Raw genomic sequence first — 24,009 nt, forward strand, 5'->3', positions numbered from 1 at the left:
CTTACTCATTTTTAAAAAAACATTGTGCCCATTCCTGACTGCACACCCAAGACTAGGAACTCGGCATACAGAAAATCATTGAAATATCTTGTAGCACCACTACTCTTAATCTAATACTTCTATGTATTTTTTATTAGTACAGTGCAGTACTGAGGGAAGGCTGCATTTTCTGAGATGCCATCTTTCAGATAAAACAATGAACTGAGTCTACCTGCTCAGGTGGAAATTAAAGATCCCATACCATGCTTAGAAAAAGAGCAGAGGATTTTTTTCAATGTCCAGGCCAGTATTTATCCCTCAACTGATCATTTAACTCCTGGCTGTTTGAGACATTGCTGTGTGCAAATTAGCTGTTGGGTTTCCATACATTACAACAGCGATTACGTTCAAAAGCAATTCATTTATTGTACATTCATTTGGTACATTCTGAGGACGCAAAAGGTGCTATATAAATGTAAATCCCTTTCTTTTCCTTGCTTTCTTTCTTTTGTTATACAGGCAGCCTTTTAAAGTAACATATAGTCCACCTTTAAGGGCATGAATGATTTTGCTTCCTTCATGTCCCCTCTCAATCTGTTAAACATCAGTGAAGGTTGGAAGAATTTTGTGGAGGCACCAGTTCTGGTGGTAATTCAATAATGGTGATACTTTTGCAGCAAAAAACATGGAAAATTATGACTCTTACAGTTTATCCAATGGATTTGATTCAGGCTAATATCAGGAACTCTAGTTTGTGTTGATACAGTGTGCCATTGGTCAATCAAAAACAGCAGTTGCAACTCTCCTTTGATATAGTGATGATCTTGGAAGCCAAGGAAAATTACCTTTGCATTAGGAGAAGCATTATATGTGAAGCCTGCTTTTAAAATATTAAGTGCGCTGCTGCGCATCAGAACTGAATTTTAATAATGAAGGCCAATACTGCTGAACAGAAGACATTCCATAGAATGGATTTATCAATGTGGAATTCAAAAGTGAAGAAGTACTGCTTAATTTCTACAGAACCTTGGTCAGACCCCATCTGGAGGACTGCTTTCAGTATTTTGTGCACCGAACCTCAGGAAGGATATATTGGCTTTGGAGGAGGTATAGTGCAGATTTGCCAGAATGATATCTGGACTTACACAGCTAAATAAACTGGGTTTCTATTCACTTGAGTTTAGAAGATTGAAGAGTGATCTAATTGAGATCTTTTGAAATTATAAGCGATTTGATAGGATGGATATGGAGAAACTATTTCTTCTGTGGGGCAATCCAGAACAAGAGGGCATTAGAGCTAGGCCATTTAGGAGTGAAATCAGGAATCACATTTTCCACACATACTATAGTGGAAAAGGAGCTCTCTCCCAAAAATTCTGTGGACGCTGGATAGATAGTATTTTGTTAGGTAAGGGTTTTGTTGGGTAAGGGTATCAAGGGAGATGGATCAAAGGCAGTCAGTAGAGTTCAGATACAGATCAGCCGTATACAGGGCTTAATGGCTTAATCCTGTTATGAAGTTCTTGTGTTCCTATGTACTCTATTTAATCTTATGCAGCTAGTTATCAATTGTAACATTTATTCACTTTATTTGATCAAGAGCTCATCAGTATAATTGATCAACGAAAGAACTTGCATTTATGTAGTGCCTTTCACGACCTCAGGACATCTCAGTGTTTCACAGCTAATTAAGTACTTTTGAAGTGTGGTCACTGTTGTAACGTGGCAGCCAATTTGTGCCCAACAAGGTCCGACAAACAGCAATGAGATAAATGACCATTAAACTGTCTATGGTGTTGGTTGACTGATGAATGTTGGCCAGGACACCAGGAGAATAGTGCCATGGGATATTTTATGTAAACGTGACAGGACCTTGGTTTACTGTCTCATCCGAAAGACGGCACCTCTGACACTGCAGCAGTCCCATAGTTCTGCCCTGGAGTTTCAGCCGAGATTATATGCCCAAGTCTTGGAGTGGGGCTTGAACTAACAACCTTCTGATTCAAAAGTGAGAGTGCAACCACTGAGCTAAGGATCACCCCTAATGATACTTGAATGCTCTGTTTTTTTATGTTTAACTCAACTGTTTTTTAATGTAAAGATGAAACTGGAAAATACACTAAATTTGGGAGCCAAGTGAAAATAGTGTTACATCTGAAACTGTGTTGCACCCAGTTGTGCAATGATCATGCCAGATATTTTGTTGGGTTCAAAGGCAACCTGAGTCATAATTTTTGCCTGCCTTCATCTGCATCATTCACTTGTCTGCAGTTTAGTCTTTTCTTGCATGGTCAAACTACCAGGATGTGCTAGGTCTTTCACACTGTATTTAGATGCAGTTTACTTGAATTTTTGACAGAATTATTCTGTCTGATTCTAATAGTTTCTTTCCTTATTCGACCTTTAAGATTCCTCAAGCAGCAAGGTTAACTACCATAATTTAGACATTTTGGCTTTGCTGATGTTATTCTTGGAGATCTCCCTTTCCTTTAAAAACTATCATTCCTTCAGTATGTCCTAATCTAATTGCTAATTGAGCCATCTCTGCGATTCCTGTATGCGACATTGTTCACACAACTCTTTACAAAATTATATTTTCATTGCTATAATTGTTAAAAATGTAAAATTATAAATGTCCTCCACTTCAGTATGGAAAACATAATGCCATCATCTCTAAGTTCCCCTCCAAGTCATACACCATCCTGATTTGGACATATATCACCGTTCCTTCATCGAGTGTGGATCAAAACCCTGCAACTCCCTACTGAACAGCAGTGTGGGCGTACCTTCAACACATGGACTACAACAGTTCAAGAAGAAGGGTCATCACCACCTTCTCGAGGGCAACTAGGGATGGCCAATAAATGCTGGCATTGCCAGCGACGCCCACGTCCCAAGAATGACATTTAACAAAAAGTTTTAACCTTCTAAATTACAATGAAAGCATACTGATAAACCAGAAGAATTTTGTTCAGTGTTTTGCTATTTTTTATTACAATAGGTGGTGTTTATGTACAAAGGCATTTTTAAACGTATTCTTTTGCCACTGTGTTAGTAATATAGTGATGCATAAACTGGAAAATGACCGTAATCAATCAGGTTAATTGATGCATCTGTCCTCCAGTGATGAAAAGAGATTGTATTTCTTCATTAGAGTCGTAGCTTTTAGACAATTTCATAGCCATTCTCCTTTTAGATATTGTGATATAGTACTGGGACATCAGTTGCCAAAGAGGAAGAATTTTAGTTCATAAATAAAATGATTTTATGCTCAAAATTGGTATTGACACTAAAGCCCGATAATAGGTCTCAGTTACTGATGAATTCCGGAGAAGCCTGACATTACAGGAAATGGAACCTTAAACCTCAAATTGAAAAGTACATTTGTACAGAGTGTGGAATTGCTTTCTTGATCTATTTTAGTATGTTTGAAATTATGAGGTAACAAAAAAAAAATTTCCCTCATGGGAACTTATTAATGTACTGTGAATTCATAGTTCACTTATTAATTAACTTATGCATACTGGTTAAATTATCATTATGCCTTTGCACTGAATCAGTTTATAAATTAAAACTAAATGTCATTTTGCAAATAGATATTGAATTTGAATTAAAATTGATTTTAGTCTGGATGGGAAAACAGCATTCATTCCTGGGATGTGGACATCGCCGGCATTTATTGCCCGTCCCTAATTGCCCTTATCTGTAGAGTTGTAATGAATTCCATTATTGTCCACACCATTTATTGTGCATCCCATTTTTGCTATTCTCCTTTAGCCACCAACTTTCTGCAAATCATTCCTCACCTGAGAGCAAAAGTGTTAAGTCTGTGTGTTCCAGTTGTATTAAGATTAATTACTGACACAGACTACAAGAATAAAGTTCAACAGGTCTTTACTAGTTGGAGGTCAGGACTATACTAAATACAATATCACTACACAGTACTTATATATCGGTGGTCACCACCAGTATTACGTATACAGCAGCCAGAGAAAGTAGTACATCTCTTAAGGTGGAACAGGCTACATACACCACAATCCTCCCTTTTTAGCTTAACAGTCATATCCCCATTTAACATAACATAATAACATATATACATATATAACTTCAGGTATAAACAGTTCAAAGGTTCAGTCTCTCAGGAGGCCTTCTGATTCGGTTTGGATAACGCCTTTCAGTGGTCTCTGATTCTTGTTGCTGAGGTGACTCTTCTTGTTGGTTTCCTATGTATTGGACGTCATCATCAGGTACAGTCCCTGCCGAGGTAGATGCTTCAGGTTCATTAACGTCTTCCACAGTTGTCTCTGTCACAACCATGGGTTCGACCCTTGCTCTTGATTCTACCAGTTGATCCACATGACGCCTTATCACATTGTTACCAATATCTACTGTGTACATCAGAGGTCCTTGTCTGGCCCGAATTGTTCCGGACTGCCATTTTTCGTTTCCATAGCCCCTTGCCAACACTGGTTGTCCTACGTCGAAACTTCGAGTGGACTTGTTATTAATATGCCGGAACTGTTTGTTTTCCACTTCCCTCCGCACATTTGGTTTTAACAAGTCCAACCTGGACCGCAACCTCCTGTTATAAAACATCATGGCAGGACTTTGGTTAGTCACTGCATGAGCGGCGTTTCGATATGCCATTAGGAAATTGTCCACCTTGTGTTGTAACGGAATCTGATCATCGTTCATGGCCTTTATTGCCTTTTTGAATGTTTGGACAAATCTCTCGGCCAACCCGTTTGTCGCCGGATGATATGGGACAGAGGTATAATGTTTCACCCCATTCTTCTTTAAGAATTTTTGGAATTCTTCCGACACGAACTGTGGTCCGTTGTCCGAACATATCTGTTCTGGCAATCCGTTCCTTGCGATTATTGTTCTTAACACCGCAATTGTCTTTTCTGAAGTAGTGGTATTCATCTTGATCACTTCTGGCCATTTGGAATGTGCGTCCACCGCAATTAGGAACATGGAGTCCATGAATGGACCAGCAAAGTCAATATGTACGCGTTGCCATGGGGCTAAAGGCCATTCCCATGGGTGTAGTGGTGCGATCGGAGGTGCATTTTGTACTTTTTGGCACCCAGCGCAGCTTTTTGTCAATTCCTCTATCTGTTGGTCAATGCCCGGCCACCATACATAAGCCCTAGCAAGACTTTTCATCTTAACTCCCCCCAGATGACCTTCATGCAGTTCCTTTAGAACTCTTTCCCGTAACTTGGGAGGAATAATCACTCTTGTCCCGCACATCAAAGTACCATGGCAGACGGACAGCTGGTCTCGCCTTGCCAAGAATGCCAGTAACAGAGGGTCACCATGTGTTGGCCATCCCTTCACTGTCACCTCGTAAACTCGGGACAGTGTCGGGTCGTTCCTGGTTTCTCTTTCAATACTTGCATTGGTGACTGGTAAACACTCGATGATGGTCGAATGAAATAACTCAACAGGGTCAACTTTCGTCGTCTCTTCTGCTTCAGGTAGTGGCAGGCGCGACAGCCCATCAGCATTGCCATGCTGCTTTGTACCTTTGAATTCTATTTGATATTGATGTGCCCCTAGGAAAAGGGACCATCTCTGGAGTCGCTGTGCTGTCATCACCGACACACCCTTCTTAGGGTTAAAAATGGATACCAACGGCTGATGGTCTGTCAGAAGTGTGAATTTTTGGCCCTGCAGGTAATGATTAAACTTCTTCACTCCCCATACAAGGCTGAGAGCCTCCCTATCGATCTGCGCATAGTTGCGCTCAGCGGAGGTCAATGATCTGGATGCAAACGCGACTGGCCTTTCCGTGCCATTTGGCAACTTGTGTGAGAGTACTGCCCCAATACCATATGGAGAAGCATCACAAGCCAACCGAATAGGCAGTGTCGGGTTGAAGTGAGCCAACACTTCCTCTGAGGTGATCAATTCTTTGCTTTTGCGAAATGCCTTCTTACAGTTTTCGCTCCATTCCCATGGTACCCCCTTCTGTAAAAGAGCGTTCAGCGGGTGCAGTACCGTGGATAGATTCGGTAGAAACTTATGGTAATAGTTAATCAATCGCAGAAACGACCTCAACTGAGAGACATTATCCGGAGCGGGAGCCTTTACAACTGCCTCTATCTTGTCAGGAGACTTATGAAGCCCCTCCCGGTCAATGACATGACCACAGTACGAGATCCACTTCTGAAAGAACTCACATTTCTGCCGATTAACTCGAAGTCCATACTCTTTCAGTCTGTTGAGCACCAGTTCCAAGTTTGCGAGGTGTTCTTCATCACCATAACCTGTAATCAGAATATCGTCCAGGTAACATTGTGTGCCTGGAATTCCCTGTAATACCTGCTCCATGGCCCTCTGCCAAATTGCCGGAGCCGATGCCACTCCAAAAACCAGCCTATTATACCGGTACAAACCTCTATGCGTATTGATCGTGAGGTACTGGCGTGACTCTTCTTCAACCTCCATCTGCAAGTACGCCTGCGCCAGGTCTATCTTGGTGAAGTGTTTCTCGCCAGACAACGAAGCAAAAATATCCTCAATCCGCGGAAGCGGATACTGCACCGTGTGAAGCACCGGATTAACGGTGATCTTGAAATCTCCACAGATGCAAACCTTCCCTGGTTCTCCTGGCTTGTTGCTCGAAGGACGTTTCATAACGGGAACAATGGGCGTAGCCCACTCACTCCAATCTACCTTAGACAGTACACCTGAACGTTCTAGTGCTTCCAGTTCCGCTTCTACAGTAGGTCGTATTGCATAGGGTACCGGTCTGGCTTTGAAAAATTTTGGTTGTACATGTTCATCAATCTTGATGTTTGCCGTAATTCCTTTCAGTGTTCCCAGTCCTTGCTGGAACACCTCTTTAGCATCATCCAATATTTTGGACAATCGTTTAGGTTTGACATCTGTTTCCCCGGAATCTACCGTTAGTGCTTTTAAGGAGTGCTAGTCCATATTCATTTTCCTAATCCACTCCCGTCCCAGTAGTGGTGGACCTCCTTCAGGTAGCACATATAAGTCCATTACTTGGCTTTCTTCACCCTTGTGGACCACTTTTACCTCTATCTTTCCGATGGGGTACACTCTTTGCCCCGTGTATGTTTTCAATATAATCTCCGTATCCCGTAGGGGAATATGTTGGAATAACCTTTTGTAATCTTTCTTATTCATGACCGTCAATGCCGATCCAGTGTCCAATTCCATCTTTACTTGGACTCCTGCTATCTGAAGGGTGACCCAAATTGTCTGGAGATCTGCATCCTTACCAACGTTGTGTACTCTTAAGCTACCCAGTTCATTACTGCTAGCGTCTGAATCTGACTTCTGTTCGTTCGAACTGGTCTTTGTCACCTTGTGCACCTTTATGTATTTTCCTTGCGGTGACTTTTTGTTGCTGGTCTTCTTTCCTGACCGGCATACTTTGGCTATGTGGCCAAGCCTGCCACACGTTCTGCATTCTTGGTTTTTAAACCAACACTGGTTCTGATCGTGTGTTGTCTTTCCACAACGATAACATTTTACAGTACTCAAACCCAATTTATTTGTACTGAGTTCCGGTGACCGTAGCTGCATTACTGCCGTGCCTCTTGCTGCGGCTTCGTGTGCTGCTGCCATAGTGACCGCTTTCTCAAGCGTCAGCTCATTCTCCTCGAGCAGTCGCTTTTGTGTATCTTCTTTTAATAATCCACACAAATTTATCTCTTAGCGCTTCTGTCAGTCCCGTTCCAAACTGACAGTACTTTGCTAGCTTACGCAATTCCATTAAATATTCAGCATTGCTTTCATCCTTCAGCTGCCTTCTGCTGTAAAATTTAAATCGTTCCGCTAGCATCAGCGGCGTGGGGTTTAGATGATTTTTCAGGACAGTAACAATCTCCTCGAACGTCTTATCCGCCGGTTCATCTGGTGATAAAAGGTGTTTCAATTGCCCGTATGTCTTTGCACCCATTAAGTTCAATAAAGTTAGTGCTTTCTCTGCATCTGGGATTTTATTTGCTTTACAATAATTTTGTATGCGTTCTACATACATGGCCCAATCTTCGATGTCGCTATCAAAGGTATTAATGTTCCCATGTTTAGGCATCGTTGCAATTTATTTTATCCCAAGATGGCGGCTTCCCGCTCTTGTCTTCGTCCTCCGCCTACAAAATGGCGGTTTTCCCACGCTTGGCGGTCTTCACCCACTGGCTGCAATGGCGTTTGGCGTGCCGCTGCTGCTCCCCTTTCCCAGCGGTTAGTAACTCCCCCGACGCTGTCTCTGCTTCACCGCAGCTCCCTCGGGCATTCGCGCTTCCCCGATGTCGCGTCTCGCAGCCCTTCTTGCAGCCCGGTTATTAGCACCGGCTGCGTTCGCCTTCACCGCGGCTCTCGCGCCTTCAGTCGCCCCAGACGCTGCGCCTTTTTGGCCCGAAAGCGGCCCGACCCTTATCACCAGCCGCGATCGATGTCCCTGCGCTGCGCCTTTCGGCCCGAATGCGGCCCGGCCCTTATCTCCGGTCGCGATCGATCTCACCGCTCTTATTCCTCCGTCTTCCTCCCCCCGTCTGTACAGCCAACGCGGCCAACTTTCTGCTCGCGTCGCTGACCGGCTTACCCGCCGCCGAGGTAGAAAGAAGATAGCTGACTGCCGCTGATGGAGGCTTCGAGTTCAGGATGTCTTCTGCACTCCGGGTTCTCGATGCCTGCCGCGCGACGTGTCTTCCAGCAGGGTGATGAGGGTGGATGCCTCTCTTCGACGCCCGTTCTGTGGACGAAGCCGCCGTGGATATAAACTGCCGCAGGGTAAGAATCGGACTCGTCGCCACTGTTAAGACTGTGTGTTCCAGTTGTATTAAGATTAATTACTGACACAGACTACAAGAATAAAGTTCAACAGGTCTTTACTAGTTGGAGGTCAGGACTATACTAAATACAATATCACTACACAGTACTTATATACCGGTGGTCACCACCGGTATTACGTATACAGCAGCCAGAGAAAGTAGTACATCTCTTAAGGTGGAACAGGCTTAAGTTCTCTTAAGGTGGAACAGGTTACATACACCACAAAAAGTAGATGACCTGTTCTCTGCCAGTGGTAGTTCTGTGCCAGCCATAAGGCAGTACATTAGACAGTTTTTTTTTACATAAGAAATAGGAGCAGGAGTAGGCCATTTGGCCCTTCGAGCCTGCTCTGCCATCCTTCTCTTTCTTAATACTTTTTTTTCTGCCAAGCTACTCTTTGGCATTTTCCCATAAGCCTCAGCTGAAATTGGGAACTCCCAATGTTGGGAAATAGTGGAAGGGAATGTCTTAATGCAGTACATTAGAAAAACAATGCATCGTACTGCTGGTTAATTATAAAACTAGGTAAATAAGACTCTGCTTGATTTTCATTTCTCTGGAGGATGTGAACTGAAACATTTCTTCCATGCATGCTGAAAAGATATTTGGGCCCAAAGTGTTTTTTTCCCTAATTAAACCTTGTCCCTAAATTGACCCTTTTTTATAGCAGACAACTGGCACTACTAATAATTACACCAAGATAATGACCATAGCCTTTGATCATCCACTCTCGGTAGGGTTATGAGTCCTTCTGACTTGTATACAATAATATTGGTTTAGGTATCTTCAGCTTCAATCCCCTTGTGACTTCAGCCACCATAAAACAATCAGCCATGATCGCATTGAATGGCAGAGCAGGCTCGAGGGGCCGAATGGCTTACTCCTGCTCCTATCTTCTATGTAAATCTGCTGTACAGACAGATGTAGCTCTATTGTTTTTGTTGCTGTGCTTTGCTTTGTTTTTAAATGCATTTTAACTGACAAATTATGACTTGTGGAATAATAAATGCTTATGTCTTCCCCAAAGTTGCAGTGGTGAAACACTTCTGAATCTTGTATTTCTTTTGGGTTACTCATATGAAGGCCTTCAAATAGTGGATATAGGTTCCAGTAATTCAGCCTTGAGTCGGAATCGATAGATTCGAAGCGGACCCTGAGGTCCAGAGTACTGTAAAGAGGGGGGCTAGGAGCATTGAAACAAGAAAGAACTTGCATTTATCTAGTGTCTTTTATGACCTCAGGTTGTCCCAATGCGCTTTACAGCCATTGAAGTGCTTTTTAAAATGTAGTTACTGTTGTGATGTTGGAAACATCGCACCTAATTTGCACACAGGAAGATCCCACAAACAGCAATGAGATAATGACCAGATAATCTGTTTTTGTGATGTTGATTAAAGGATAAATATTGGCCAGGACACTGGGGAGATCTCCCTGGCTCTTTTTTGAAAAGTGCCATGCAATGGGAAATAGAGAATTCAATCTCCAGTTTGATTCAAAAGTCTTTTGCAAAATTTTCAGATGCCCTTCCACTTCAACTGCTTTTGAGCCAGGATGAGGCCTTGATCTGCTGTTGTTTTTACTTTGAATCAGTCAACAAAGTGTGATGGCAAAGTGTGATATTGCAGGAAACCAGAAGGTGGTCTTCGGATATGGTAGTGCTGGATTCCCTTGACAGGTGTAGCAGCATTGGCGAGGGTGGTTGCTGGGTGTGAGAGTACTAGGAGAGAGCTTCAGGGCTGGAAATTGTGATAGGAGGTTTGCAGGATCGAAGAGCACTAGCAGTGGTATGTCTGGGAGCATTAGGCTGGGTTTGAGAGCAGTGGAAGGGTGCTCGGTTCTAGAGTATTCGGGGAGGGGCTGTATGGATGTGGGACAACTGGGGCCATTTGTCTGGGTGTCATGGGATGTGGGACGATTGTGGAGCAGCTCTGGGAAGATTGAGGTGGGGGTAGTTTACAACAGTGACTACACTTCATTGGCTGTAAAGGGCTTTGGGATGTCCAGTGGTCGTGAAAGGCACTATATAAATGTAAGTTTTTCTTTTTAATTTGTCCATCTATTTTGTTTAGGATATGGTAGTATTGGAAGGGACTAGGGTCTGCTGGTACACTTGGGAGATGGATCAAAAGAAGAATGAAGCCTCGAACACTTCACATATCGCTACTTTCACCCACAGAGGTCTTGCTACATTTCTTTCCCAGCACTAAGCTGGGAAACTGATGTGTTATTTACAGCTAAGTACTGGGAAAGTCCTTAAAGGATTCCCACCCCCACCTCCGGAAATACATTTAAAGCCATGTTCCTGACCGTGATTGGGAAACCACTAGGAATATGGCTATAGCACTGTTCTTTGAAGTGTTTTAAGCAATTTCAATAAGGTTACAGGGTCATCGCAGGAAAACAGCTACTAGACAAGACAGAGAGTGAAGGTGTATAAGAAATTTGCTGAAAGAGAGGAAACAGCATGTGCTAGTTGGGAGAGTTATATCAGGCTGGGGAGGTGTTAAAGTGCCTTTCTAATCCACATTCAATTCAATTCAATTCAAATCGCTTTATTGGCATGACAAGTTACATCTTATGTTGCCAAAGCATCGAAAAACATTCATGTTTGTTCACAAAAATACAGATCTATCCATACAGTGTGTAAACAGATATATCCCTGAGTGTATAAATATATACTTTTCATATAATGTATATATACTCTTTTCTTATATTTAGTGGTTGTCCCTCTGTTTATGGCAAGCTGTAACATAGTGTGCCACTAATGTTACACAATTTCTCTCTTCCCCTAGTAGGTATGGGAGTTTTTGGTCGTCATTCAAATTTCTGAATTCCGGGCATATTTTTGTGAATTTTGGGTAGAAATTCTCCCTTATGCCCTGATATTTTCTACAAGCTGTGAGGAAGTGCATCTCTGTCTCCACCACTCCCTGACTGCAGTGAGAGCATATCCTGTCCTCTCTTGGTAGCCGGGTCTGCCTGTGTCTACCTTTTTCGATCGCCAGGTTATGTTCACTCAGTCTGTACATTGTCAAAGTTTTTCTCAGTTTGCTATCCTTTACTATGGTCAGGTAATCAGCCATGTTGTATTGTCTGTTTAGGGCCAAGTAGCAATTGAGTTTGCTTTGGGTTTTTGTTGTTTCTGCCCAATATGACAGATATTTTTCCTTTTGCTTAGCGACGATTGTGTTGGGTCGAATTCTTTGTGTTACGCTGTCACTGTCCTGGGGCTGGTTATTGTTAGTAGTGTTAGTAGTTACTTCACTGAGTCCCAGGACTAGTTGACTGAGGGTATTCTTCTTTATGGTCCTCTCTTGGCATTTCAGGGCTTCGTAATGATAGCATTGGGGGTTGCTCATTTCTCGGTGTTTCCAAAATTTGGTGGCTCTTTTTTGGATAGTGATTATTAATGGATATTGGCCTAGTTCTGCCCTGCATGCATTGTTTACGGTTTTCCTTTGAGTCCGGAGGATACTTTTACAGAATTCTGCATGTAGAATCTCAATTTGGTGTTTGTCCCATTTTGCAAATTCTTGTTGTGTTAGCGGTCCCCACACCTCACTGCCATAGAGTGCAATTGGTTCAATTACTGATTTGAAAATTTTGAGCCAAATGCTAATTGGGATTTCTATTTGGATTGATTTTTTAATGGCATAGAAAGCCCTTCTTGCTTTCTCTTTCAGTTCATTCACAGCCAGTTTGAAATTTCCCATAGAACTGATTTTTAAGCCCAAGTATGTGTAGTTAGTGGTTTGTTCAATTTTGGTTGTTCCTAGTGTGAAATTTATTTTGGGTCCCTGATGTCTGGATCTTTGCTGGAACACAAGGACTTTGGTTTTTTGGGGATTTATTGTCAGGGCCCAAGTCTGGCAGTACGACTCCAGCAGATCCAGGTTCTGCTGTAGACCCTCCTTAGTTGGTGACAGCAGAACCAGGTCGTCTGCATAGAGGAGGAATTTAACCTTGGATTCATATAGGGTGAGGCTGGGTGCTGTAGATTGTTCAAGTAGTTTTGCCAATTCATTTATGTAAATATTAAAGAGTGTCGGTGAGATTGGCGAGCCCTGCGTCACCCCCCGCCCCTGTGGGAAGTATTTTGTTTGTTTGTCTCCAATTTTAACTGCACATTTGTTGTTTGTATACATTGATTTAATTACATCATATGTTTTTCCCCCTACCCCGCTTTTGATAAGTTTCAGGAATAAACCGTCATGCCAGATGGAATTGAAAGCCTTCTGGAAATCTATAAAGCATGCGTAGATTTTGCTTTTGTTTTGATGAACATGTTTGTCAATTAGGGTCTGTAGGGTGAAGATATGATCTGATGTTCTATAGTTTGGCAGGAATCCAATTTGGCTTTTACTCAAGACATTGTGCTCCTCAAGGAAGTTTATAAGTCTTTTGTTTATGATACTACAGAATACCTTCCCCAGGTTACTGTTTACACAGATGCCTCGATAGTTATTTGGGTCGACTTTGTCCCCACTTTTGTATATGGGCGTTATGAGTCCTTTGTTCCAGATATCAGGGAAGTAACCGACACTCAGAACCAAGTTGAAGAGTTTTAGGATAGCCAGTTTCATTTTATCGTCTGTGTGTTTAATCATCTCGCTTAGTATGCCGTCTGCCCCGCAAGCTTTTCCTGGTCGCAGGTCCTTGAGTTTTTCAAAAAGTTCTTTTTCTGTTATTATGGAGTCTAGCGGGTTTTGGTTATCTTTTATGGCCATTTCGAGCTTTTCCAGTTTTTTGCATATTTGGTGTTGCTCTGGCCTTAGTGTGTTTTTCTGGTATAATTTTTCAAAGTGGTTTTCCCATGTGTCTCCATTTTGAATGGCCAATTCGTCATGTTTTTTGTGTAATGTTTTCCAGTTGTCCCAGAAACAATTGGAATCAATGGATTCCTCAATGGAGCTGAGTGTATTCTTAATATATTGCTCTTTTTTGGTTCTGAGTGTGTTTCTGTATTGTGTTAGTGTCTGACAATAAGTAAGGCGTAATTCCTCGTTTTCTGGATGTCTGTTTTTGGTTTGAGATTTTTCTAAGTTTTTTCCTCATGTTATGGCAATCTGGGTCAAACCATTTTTCATAGTTTTTTGTTTTGGGTTTGTTCTTGCGAGCTTTCAAGTTTGACCTTGTTGCCAAATTATCAAAAATATTGTTTAGGTTATTCACTGCCCGGTTTACGCCTTCTTTATTGTGAGTGTATATGTTATCCAGAAAGGTGTCCAAGAGAGCTTGAGTTGATTCATTGCTAATTGCTTTCTGGTATTTTTCCGTGTCGTTTTTGGCCCATCTGTACGATTTTTTGGTGTTGTACAGTTTACTGGGTTGTGTTTCTGTGTTGTTTGTTTCTGTCTTTTTAAGATACATAGTAATTTGACTGTGATCTGACAGTGTTGTTTGTGGTTTGACTGTGAATGCTCTGAAAGAGGATGGGTCCAAATCCGTAATCATATAGTCTACGGTGCTGCAGCCAAGAGGTGAGCAATAGGTCGATCTTCCTAGGAGGTCTCCTATGAACCTACCATTGACAATGTACAGACCCAGGCTTCAACAGAGCTGCAGGAGCTGTTTTCCATTGGTATTTGTCTGCTTGTCGCAGTTATGCCTATATGGAAGGGAAGGGATATCGAAGTGGTTATTCCCGAATATGTAATTGTTTCCCTGATTATTGGTGAAGTCTGGTTCTTCGCCAGTTCTTGAATTGAGGTCACCACAGATCAACACGTTCCCCTGGGCCTGTTGGAGAAGGTGTCCTCTTTAAAGCACGGGGATTCCATTGGGGGGATATCGAGTGCGCAAATGAAAACATCTTGGGTGTTAGAGATAATCCCCCTCTCAATTTTGAGCCACATGTGGTTTTCGCCCTTTTTTATAAATTTGATGCAATTCTTAAGCTCTGTTTTAAACCAAATCAGTATGCCTCCGGAGTCTCTGCCTTGGGTTACTCCTGGTAATTTATTGGAGGGGACCACCAGCTCTGTGTACCCTTGGGGATGGCCAGTGTGTCCTTTTCCTTTATACCAAGTTTCCTGTAAAATGATAATATCTAGATCTTTAGTTTCATCTATGAACTCTGGGGTCCTACTCTTCACGTCGCGCACCGAAGAGCGTAGACCTTGGATATTCCAGGTCGAAATATATAAGGATTTCATGTTAAGTTTGATCTTTTACTATGATATGTTAAAGAATGATATGTGTTTGTCGTGTCTAAATGTGGGGGAAAAAAGATCATCTCCGTTGTCTATAAATGCTAATACTACTTGGTTACAATTATTTCTATTAATTAGTCCTTGATTTTTTTCATTTTCTGATCCATAAGGCGGAAGTAGATGCTGCTGCACGTCTGCTTATTGTCTCTTAATGGATTGTCTCTGTCTGAGGTATTGCGTACGTCCTGTGCATCTCTCCCTCTGTCTGGCTGGGAGCGGTCCTGTTCCCCTGTGGGACAGGAGTGGCGCAGGTCTTTGCTATAAATAGCCCAGTTTCATGAACGCAATACAGTTTACTCAGATTCACGGATAATCTTAAACTTGGGAAATTTGGTTGAGTTTGATGAGATAATCAAGCTGGGGCTGGGCTGGGACAAACTTTGCAAGTGGGCATAACTGTGGCAGGTGAAATTCAGTACAAGTACAAACAATGACGGACAAGAAAAGACCCACTCGTCCATCCAGCCTGGCCTAAACAACTGCAATGCCTTATGCATCACAATATATACACTCCTCACCCCACTCAAAAGCCATGTAATCTCCTGGGAGAGGTGGAAACGCAGATTAAAAACTCTGGGCAATTGGGGAACAAAAATCTGGAAAATTCTTCTCCAACCCCCTTAGACGATCAAAACGAGTCCAGGAGATCATTGAAGCCCTAATTAGTATCTATCTTCGCCCCCGCCAGAAACAGTTCCAGCTCTCGCTTGAAGGAATTCAGTGAATCAGAGTTCATTGCACGAGCCGATAACCTGTTCCACAGGTCCACTATTATCTGGGAAAAGAACCACATCTAACCTAGTTCTGGCATTGCATAACTTGAACTTGTGACCCTTGGTCCACCCTAACCTATTTAGTTGAAACAAGCTGTTTACACAAACGCAATCTATTCCCTTCATCATCTTATAAACCTCGATCAAATCACCCCCAAGTCTACACTTCTCTAAAGTGTAGAGTTTCTTTTAATTCGTTTATGGGATGTGGGCATCGCTGGCAAGGCCAGCATTTATTGCCCATCCCTAATTGCCCTTGAGAAGGTGGTGGTGAGCTGCCTTCTTGAACTGCTGCAGTCCGTGTGATGAAGGTACTCCCACAGTGCTGTTAGGTAGGGAGTTCCAGGATTTTGACCCAGTGATGACGAAGGATCGGCGATATATTTCTAAGTCAGGATGGTGTGTGATTTGGAGGGGAACTTGGATGTGGTGGTGTACCCATGCGCCTGCTGCCCTTGTCCTTCTAGGTGGAAGAGGTCGCAGGTTTGGGAGGTGCTGCCAAAGAAGCCTTGGCGAGTTGCTGCAGTGCATCTTGTAGATGGTGCACACTGCAGTCACGGTACACCGGTGGTGGAGGGAGTGAATGTTGAAGGTGGTGGATGGTGTGCCAATCAAGCGGGCTGCTTTGTTCTGGATGGTGTCGAGCTTCTTGCGTGTTGTTGGAGCTGCACTCATCCAGGCAAGTGGAGAGTATTCCATCATACTCCTTACTTGTGCCTTGTTGATGGTAGAAAGGCTTTGGGGAGTCAGGAAATTAGACACTCGCCTCAGAATACCCAGCCTCTGGCCTGCTCTTGTTGCCACAGTATTTGTGGCTGGTCCAGTTAAGTTTCTGGTCAATGGTGATCCCCAGGATGTTGATGGTGGGGGATTTGGCGATGGTAATGCTGTTGAATGTCAAGGGCAGGTGGTTAGACTATCGCTTGTTGGAGATGGTCATTACCTGGCACTTCTGTGGCGCAAATGTTACCTGCTACTTATCAGCCCAAGCCTGAATGTCGTCCAGGTCTTGTTGCATGCGGGCATGGACTGCTTCATTATCTGAGGAGTTGTGAATGGCGCTGAACACTGTGCAGTCATCAGCGAGCATCCCCATTTCTGACCTTATGTTGGAGGGAAGGTCACTGATGAAGCAGCTGAAAATGGTTGGGCCTAGGACACTGCCCTGAGGAACTCCTGCAGCGATGTCCTGGGGCTGTGATGATTGACCTTCAACCACCACAACCATCTTCCTTTGTGCTAGGTATGACTCCAGCCAGCGGAGCGTTTTCCCCCCGATTCCCTTTGACTTCAGTTTTACTCGGGCTCCTTGATGCCACACTCAGTCAAATGCTGCCTTGATGTCAAGGGCAGTCACTCTCACCTCACCTCTGGAATTCAGCTCCTTTGTCCATGTTTGGACCAAGGCTGTAATGAGACCGGGAACTGAACAGCCTTGGCGGGTACCCAAACTGGGCCTCAGTGAGCAGGTTATTGGTGAGTAAGTGCCGCTTGATAGCACTGTCGATGACACCTTCTTCACTTTGCTGATGATTGAGAGTAGACTGATGGGGCGGTAATTAGCCGGGTTGGATTTGTCCTGCTTTTTGTGGACAGGACATACCTGGGCAGTTTTCCACATTGTCGGATAGTTGTCAGTGTTGTAGCTGTACTGGAACAGCTTGGCTAGAGGTGCGGCTAGTTCTGGAGCACTAGTCTTCAGCACGATAGCCGGGATGTTGTCGGGGCCCATAGACTTTGCTGTATCCAGTGCGCTCAGCCGTTTCTTGATATCACGTGGAGTGAATTGAATTGGCTGTAGACTGGCTGCTGTGATGGTGGGGACCTCAGGAGTAGGCCGATATGGATCATCCACTCGGCACCTCTGGCTGAAGATGGTTGCAAAGAGTCCCAGCTCTTTGAGCCTATCTTGGTAACTAAAATACTTCAAATTGGGATTTGACCTTGTGGCCCTTTCCAAAGCTTCAATATCACCCAACATGTGAGGAGACCAAAACTCGACACTGTATTCTAACTGAGGTCTAACCAAGGTCTTGTACAAAGACAAAATGGTATGCTTTGTCTGATAGTGAATTGTCCTATAAATACACCCTAGCACCCTATTCGCTCTAGCTATTGCTTCAGGTACCCGGTATCACTCAGAAGAAAGTATGGGAGACATACCTACTTAACAAATGATACTGAACTGATTAGATGTAAGCAGGAAGGGATCTGAGTGTAATCGTATACTGAGAACTTGGCAAGATTAGTCCCACAGTAACACATCATCTTTTTCTGATCTGAGTTCTGGATCATAATTCTGATCTGTGTGGATCATCCTCCTTATGAGAGGTTAGAACCCTCCAATAGAAAGAAAAATGGATAGAGAAAATAATTGTATGCATATTGAATGGGAAGGAAAAAAATGTCCCTCCAGTATGCTAAGGGCGATATCCCCTCAGCAATGAGTTGGTCACCAGCCTGCCCATGACAATACCCATTCTGCGGAATTGGGTAGACAAAAACATCCATTGCAGCCAACACTAGGATTTGACAATTTGAGACAATCAATTTATGTAGTTGGAGGCCCTGTGCTATCATGTGATTGGTTAGTTTGGGTACCAATTCTAGGAGGTACATACCTATGAAGATGAGGAGGAAAGCTGTGATTGAGTTCACATCTTGTGTGGAAATAGAATATTTTGGACGCTGGATCATCCCAATGTTTTTGCTCTAAAATTCTGCCCAGAAAGATGCAGGATGACAGTAATGTCACTAAGGACGACAACAACAACAGGCAGTTTATGTAAGATATACTAGGTCAGATAAACATGCATTAGATAGCCTTTGTGTGACATATTTCCAGATTGTCATTACTTTTAACACTGGGCATATTCTGAATGTTCAGCCAATGACTTTTATTACTGTGACCTTTTATCAATTTTGACTAATAATAGATAAGCCGCTCTCATCTATGGAATAAACATTCTCAAATCCACTCATTGCAGAGAATGGAGTGGTCAGTAGTGCTGAAGACAGTGGCGAAGGTAAGGAGAGATAATGAGCCACGATCAGAATTGCACACGGTAACTGTTGTGACTTTGATCAAATTTGTTCACCAGCTGCTGGAACAACATAATTTGCCCCTTTTGAAGCAGTTTACATAACACTGTGATGCCCTTCTTGTGCCATGCCTTGAGGCCACTGGTACAGGAGTTCTCTAGGAGCTCCCTGATGTGTTATGAATGAGATGGTCAGCAGGTCCACTTGCATCTTCAGCCTGATGCAGGCTTCCCTCCAGAGGGTATGGTAGCGTAGTAGTTATGTTACTGGACTAGTAATCCAGAGGCCTGGACAAATGATCTGAAGACATGAGTTCAAATCCCACCATAGCAGCTGGGGAATTTACATTCAATTAAATAAATCTGGAATAAAAAGCTAGTATTAGTAATGGTGAGCATGAAACCACCGGATTGTTGTAAAAACCCATTTGGTTCACTTAATGTCCTTTTGGGAAGGAAATCTGCCATCCTTACCCGGTCTGACCTATATGTGACTCCAGACCCACAGCAATGTGGTTGACTCTTAACTGCCCTCTGAAACAGCATAGAAAGCTCTTTAGTTGTATTCAAGAAGGCGGCTCACCACCTTCTCGAGGGCAATTAATGATGGACAATAAATGCTGGCCTTGCCAGACACATCCACATCCCGTGAATGAATAAAACATTTCCAGAATAAGGGATAATATTGACCGTTTCCAGGGAAATGCTTTTTTTTTTCTAGATATGTGCAAAGAGAAGAGTGGGTGCCAGGACTAGCAGCAATTGTACTTGTCTCCATACCAAGTCAGATTTTTTGTGGGGGGGGGGAAAGAGGGGTAAGTTTTAATCCATGTTCCTCCTGTAAGCATTTCTTCAAATAGCCAAAAGCTGAGCATGTTTTTTCAGTCTATGAATGCTGCCCAGTTGGATAAATTGCTGGATTGACCTGAGCTGTGTTCTCTCAAAGAATGGTGTGCATCGTGTCAGCTGTGGCCCAGTTGGTGGCCCAGTTGGTAGCACACTTGCCTCTGAGTCAGAAGGTTGTGGGTTTAAGTCCCACTCCAGAGACTTGAGCACATAAATCAAGGCCGACACTCCAGTGCAGCACTGAGGGAGTGCTGCACTGTCGGAGGTGCCGTCTTGTGGATGAGACGTTAAACTGAGGCCCCGTCTGCGCTCTCGGGTGGACGTAAAAGATCCCAACGCACTATTTCAAAGAAGAGCAGGGGAGCTATCCCTGGTGTCCTGACCAATATTTATCCCTCAATCAACATAACAAAAACAGATTATCTGGTCCCTATCACATTGCTGTTTGTGGGAGCTTGCTGTGCGCAAATTGGCTGCCGTGTTTCCCACATTACAACAGTGACACCACTCCAAAAGTACTTCATTGGCTGTGAAGCACTTTGAGACGTCCAGTGGTCGTGAAAGACGCTATATAAATGTAAGTTTTTTTTCTTTTTGAACAGGTACCGGGTGATGCGTAACCTGTTTCCTTCAATCTGAGTGCAGATGCAAAATGGTTGTTGATGCTTTAGGGGTCTTCTAATGTGTAGCCCAAAAGCAAACAGTCATCACTAAATGGATCTTGTGAAAGATAGTTCCTTCAATTTTGGTCTCTACTTATAGTCTGTCCATGGATGAACACTTCTTTCTGCAGATCTCGCGGGGTTTCCTTGACCATAGCAGAAAAGACTAAATGCTGTGGATACAGATGGTAGGTTAGAGAAGTGGGTGCAGGTGAATGAATTTGAGATTTTTTCTCCCAGGAGCAGAAAGAGAGGATGGAAGGATTAGAAATGAAAAGATGGTGAAGGAGATGAAGAACTGTTTGGACATTACTCTATTGGTGATCTTAACCTTGGAGGCTTTGTGTGACATCCAGATTGAGTGTGAGGTAGTTTATGTGGGGGGTAAGGTTGAGGGAGGGGAAGAGAAATCTAAGATGAGGTAGGTGAGGTCATGTGAAGGTTAAAGTTGTTGAGGAGAAGCTTCGATTGGTTGAATAATTACTTGTATGTGAACAATTATACAGATGTTTATATAGAATTAATCACTGTGCATCATCTGGGAGTGTGCCTGGTACAGCAAAGCTTCTTGCAAAATAAATATTCTTGTTTGGAAATACAGCCTCTAATTTCTCCTTGATAGAAGAACCAGGGAGATAAAACAGTTTCGCAATATTTAAAAATGGATTGAACATTTGCATTGTGTTCCAGCAGTCAGTGTAATTTTTCAGCCTACTGAACATATACTTCTGAGTCAAAAGGAAATGTTACCTTAATTGCCTATGAAATTAAATGACAATCCTAGTTTAAATCCAGTTCCTCCGGGATAAAATATTTTAAAATCAATGTGATTGTTGTTATGGGTATTCATTTACACCATTAATGTTTTCATTGGGTTTGGCTTCCATTTAGGAAGAAAGATTGCATTGCAGCTGTTGATTTTTTGTGCAGCAATGAGAACAGTTTGGTGAGCAGATGCCCCTAAACAATCCTGTCGTTTAAAACTGCCCCTGAAACGAGGATGGAATAAGATCTTGGTCTGTCTGCATGAAAAATTGTACAATGGACAGCATTAATTTTCTTACTATGCTTATTTAAAATATTTCAACCCTTATGGTAATTGCTGCAAATTTTGGGTGTGCACTAGATATTGCCTCTAGTTCTGTGTCTCTCCGGCAAGTGGATCCTGAGTCCTTTATAATCAGTTTACCTTTTCTACCCAATATCTAGTCGTATGATAGCATGGCCCAGAGGGTCAAAAGAATGAAACTCCTTCTGTTATGAACTGGATAATATAATGTCAGTCGTGCCACCATATTATCTTCTCCAATCTTCCTAAAAGGTGGATTGATTAACACTTTTTATAGAGACAAAGCCATCTGTAAATCGATGAGTTGGTTTATTTTACAAACAGTAAGCGAAACAAACTGAGTAACGATTATAATGAATTACAGCTTGCTTCGTAATGTAAAAAATATATAATAGTAGGACCATGTTGTTGCAGAAATGTAATTTCTGTCGGTGCTATTTGGTTTCTCTATTGTTGAAGAGTAATTATTGGAAACTGTGGTCTACCATAATTCTAGTTGCAGGAATTTAACAGTCTGCAGAGCTTTGTAAGTAATATGGTTATACTCATCCACAGTGCCATTTCCACTAATTTAGTACTCGCCACAAATTAACACTCAAAGGCAGCAATTGAAAACCTACTTTTTGCAAACCAGTTGATTCAACTATCAGTCAGGCGAATTCTGACCATTACCCTCTCTGTATATTTACATATAGTATTTACTTATTGTCCAAGAACCAATCACAAAACACTTACCTCAATATTTGTAGTGAAATCTTAGCAATTTACAAGTAAGCGCCCTCTAACCTCCTTTTCCCGCCTTCAGCTCCTGCTGATCAACCCCAAATATCAACCCGTGATCCTAGCCCCAGTTCTGCCAAACTCCAGTGCTATATCCCCAGTGCTACCAAAGCTAAGGACCACCCTAATGCTGCTAAATCCCCGACCTTCTGCCCCTACCATTAAGGCTGGGATTTTCCTCACTACTTTCAGCGTATTAGTGGTGTATTAAAAGCTTGCAAAATTTTTTAGCGAGGAAACTCTGCCACTTTTGAAACGCTTCTTCAGAGTTTCCTCGTGTTCTTTTAGACTTACCGCGAACTGTCTGCTGTGTCCCCAATGGCCTCATTGACATATGTCAAGAGAGAGAGCTGGTAACACAGCAGCTGTGGGTTTCCATGGTTTCTACTGCTAATGCACCTAGGTAACTTAAACTGAGATTTATGAGGTGCAGCAGCCAAGACCAGCTAATACAGGCAATAGTGAGGTGTTTCTTATGCAGAGGGGTTTGGAAACTTTGAATACAGATTTCTACCCACAATCAGGGCTTTTCAGAAGCAGGTATGGACATACTCATCTATGCCATTATAATGGAGAAGGAGGAGCATCGCAGAATGGAGCAAGGGACACTTGGGTAGCACTTACTGCAAGAGCCATCACAGCACAAATAATTTTTGGTCTTCTCTGTGGGGAAAAATAACCTACCTTTGATACCAGAGCCTTTACTCCCTTCTCCCTCTCTTTCAAATAAAGGGACATTTCCTCAAACCATCACCCATCCCACTTTCTTTGCCCCTACAAGAGCATCATCACCTGAGTGAAGACGTCAGCACCACATAAGTACACTCTCTTTACCTAATAGTCTAACCTCCACGAATAACAGCGCCATGTCGGTGCACATTCTGTTTTATGAGCATGAATTCCAAAGTGCACACAATCGACCTACTCTTTCTTCTGGGTGCCGGCACGTGCCTTTTTTTAACCCATTCGCATGCGCTTCTGCTAGGTGCCACCTGTAGCCAGGGTCACTGGAAGTGGTTGGCTGCTCAAGTGGCCTCACCTCATGGTAGCTTGTTCCTGGCAGGGACTCGTTGCTGGCTGCATATCTGGAGCTTGCTACGGGGCAGTCTGGTTTTGCCTCCCAGTTTCCAGTGCAGTGGTGCTCTGAGGGAGAAGGCCAAAAGCCTGGGATATATTGCTATTCTGAAAGTTGGCTGTATCAGGCAGATAGTCCCAGCCATCTCCATTCAGCTGAGCCAGGGATCTGTGGCCCCATCGATAAGCAGGATGACTGGTCCAAAGGCAACTATCAGATCCTGAAAGCCCTTGAAACTGCACACACTTATTGTCTACAAAACCCTACTCCTGTTGTCACTGTTTGTCACACTTTTGTGTCAACTTCGTCTGTTATAACTTCATATTTCTACATTTGTAATTGAAGTCACTAGTAGGATGGTATAATTACGGCATGACAAGTTTCCATTATAAGTGTGGGCATAGTAATGAAAATATATAAAGATAGGGTTAGATTGAGTTGAACATGTATGTAGAGTTTTTTTTTTAACAAAACAGATGGTGTTTGTGTAAGAGAGTGTACAAAACGACAATTGTTCACCTTTCTGTAGCTTTTGTTTTGTGTTCTATAAACTTCAGGAAGCAAATTCAGCTGAGGGGAGGAGTTGAAGGTGAGAGAGAGGGTCTTAATTTTTTGAAAATTGAATGTATATTAAATGATGTCACCTGTGTTTTGATGACAGCCAGAAAAGGTCAATGCTAATTGCTTACACCTGTAAAGCCTAACCTTTAATACTAGAGATGAGGAGGAAAGAATAGAGAGGAAGAGGGGGGCAATGG

At 42.8% G+C, this 24,009-nt stretch overlaps 1 protein-coding gene across 1 annotated transcript in view; it reads left to right on the forward strand.

Annotated features, from left to right (window-relative positions):
- Positions 1-24,009, forward strand: part of itfg1 (integrin alpha FG-GAP repeat containing 1) — a 215,720-nt gene that overhangs the window by 35,207 nt on the left and 156,504 nt on the right. The gene's annotated exons all lie outside the window — the stretch shown is intronic.

The sequence above is a fragment of the Somniosus microcephalus genome, chromosome 6, assembly GCF_052327205.1.
Source record: "Somniosus microcephalus isolate GS21.2 chromosome 6, FLI_Smic_1.0, whole genome shotgun sequence".
Lineage (NCBI taxonomy): Eukaryota > Metazoa > Chordata > Chondrichthyes > Squaliformes > Somniosidae > Somniosus > Somniosus microcephalus.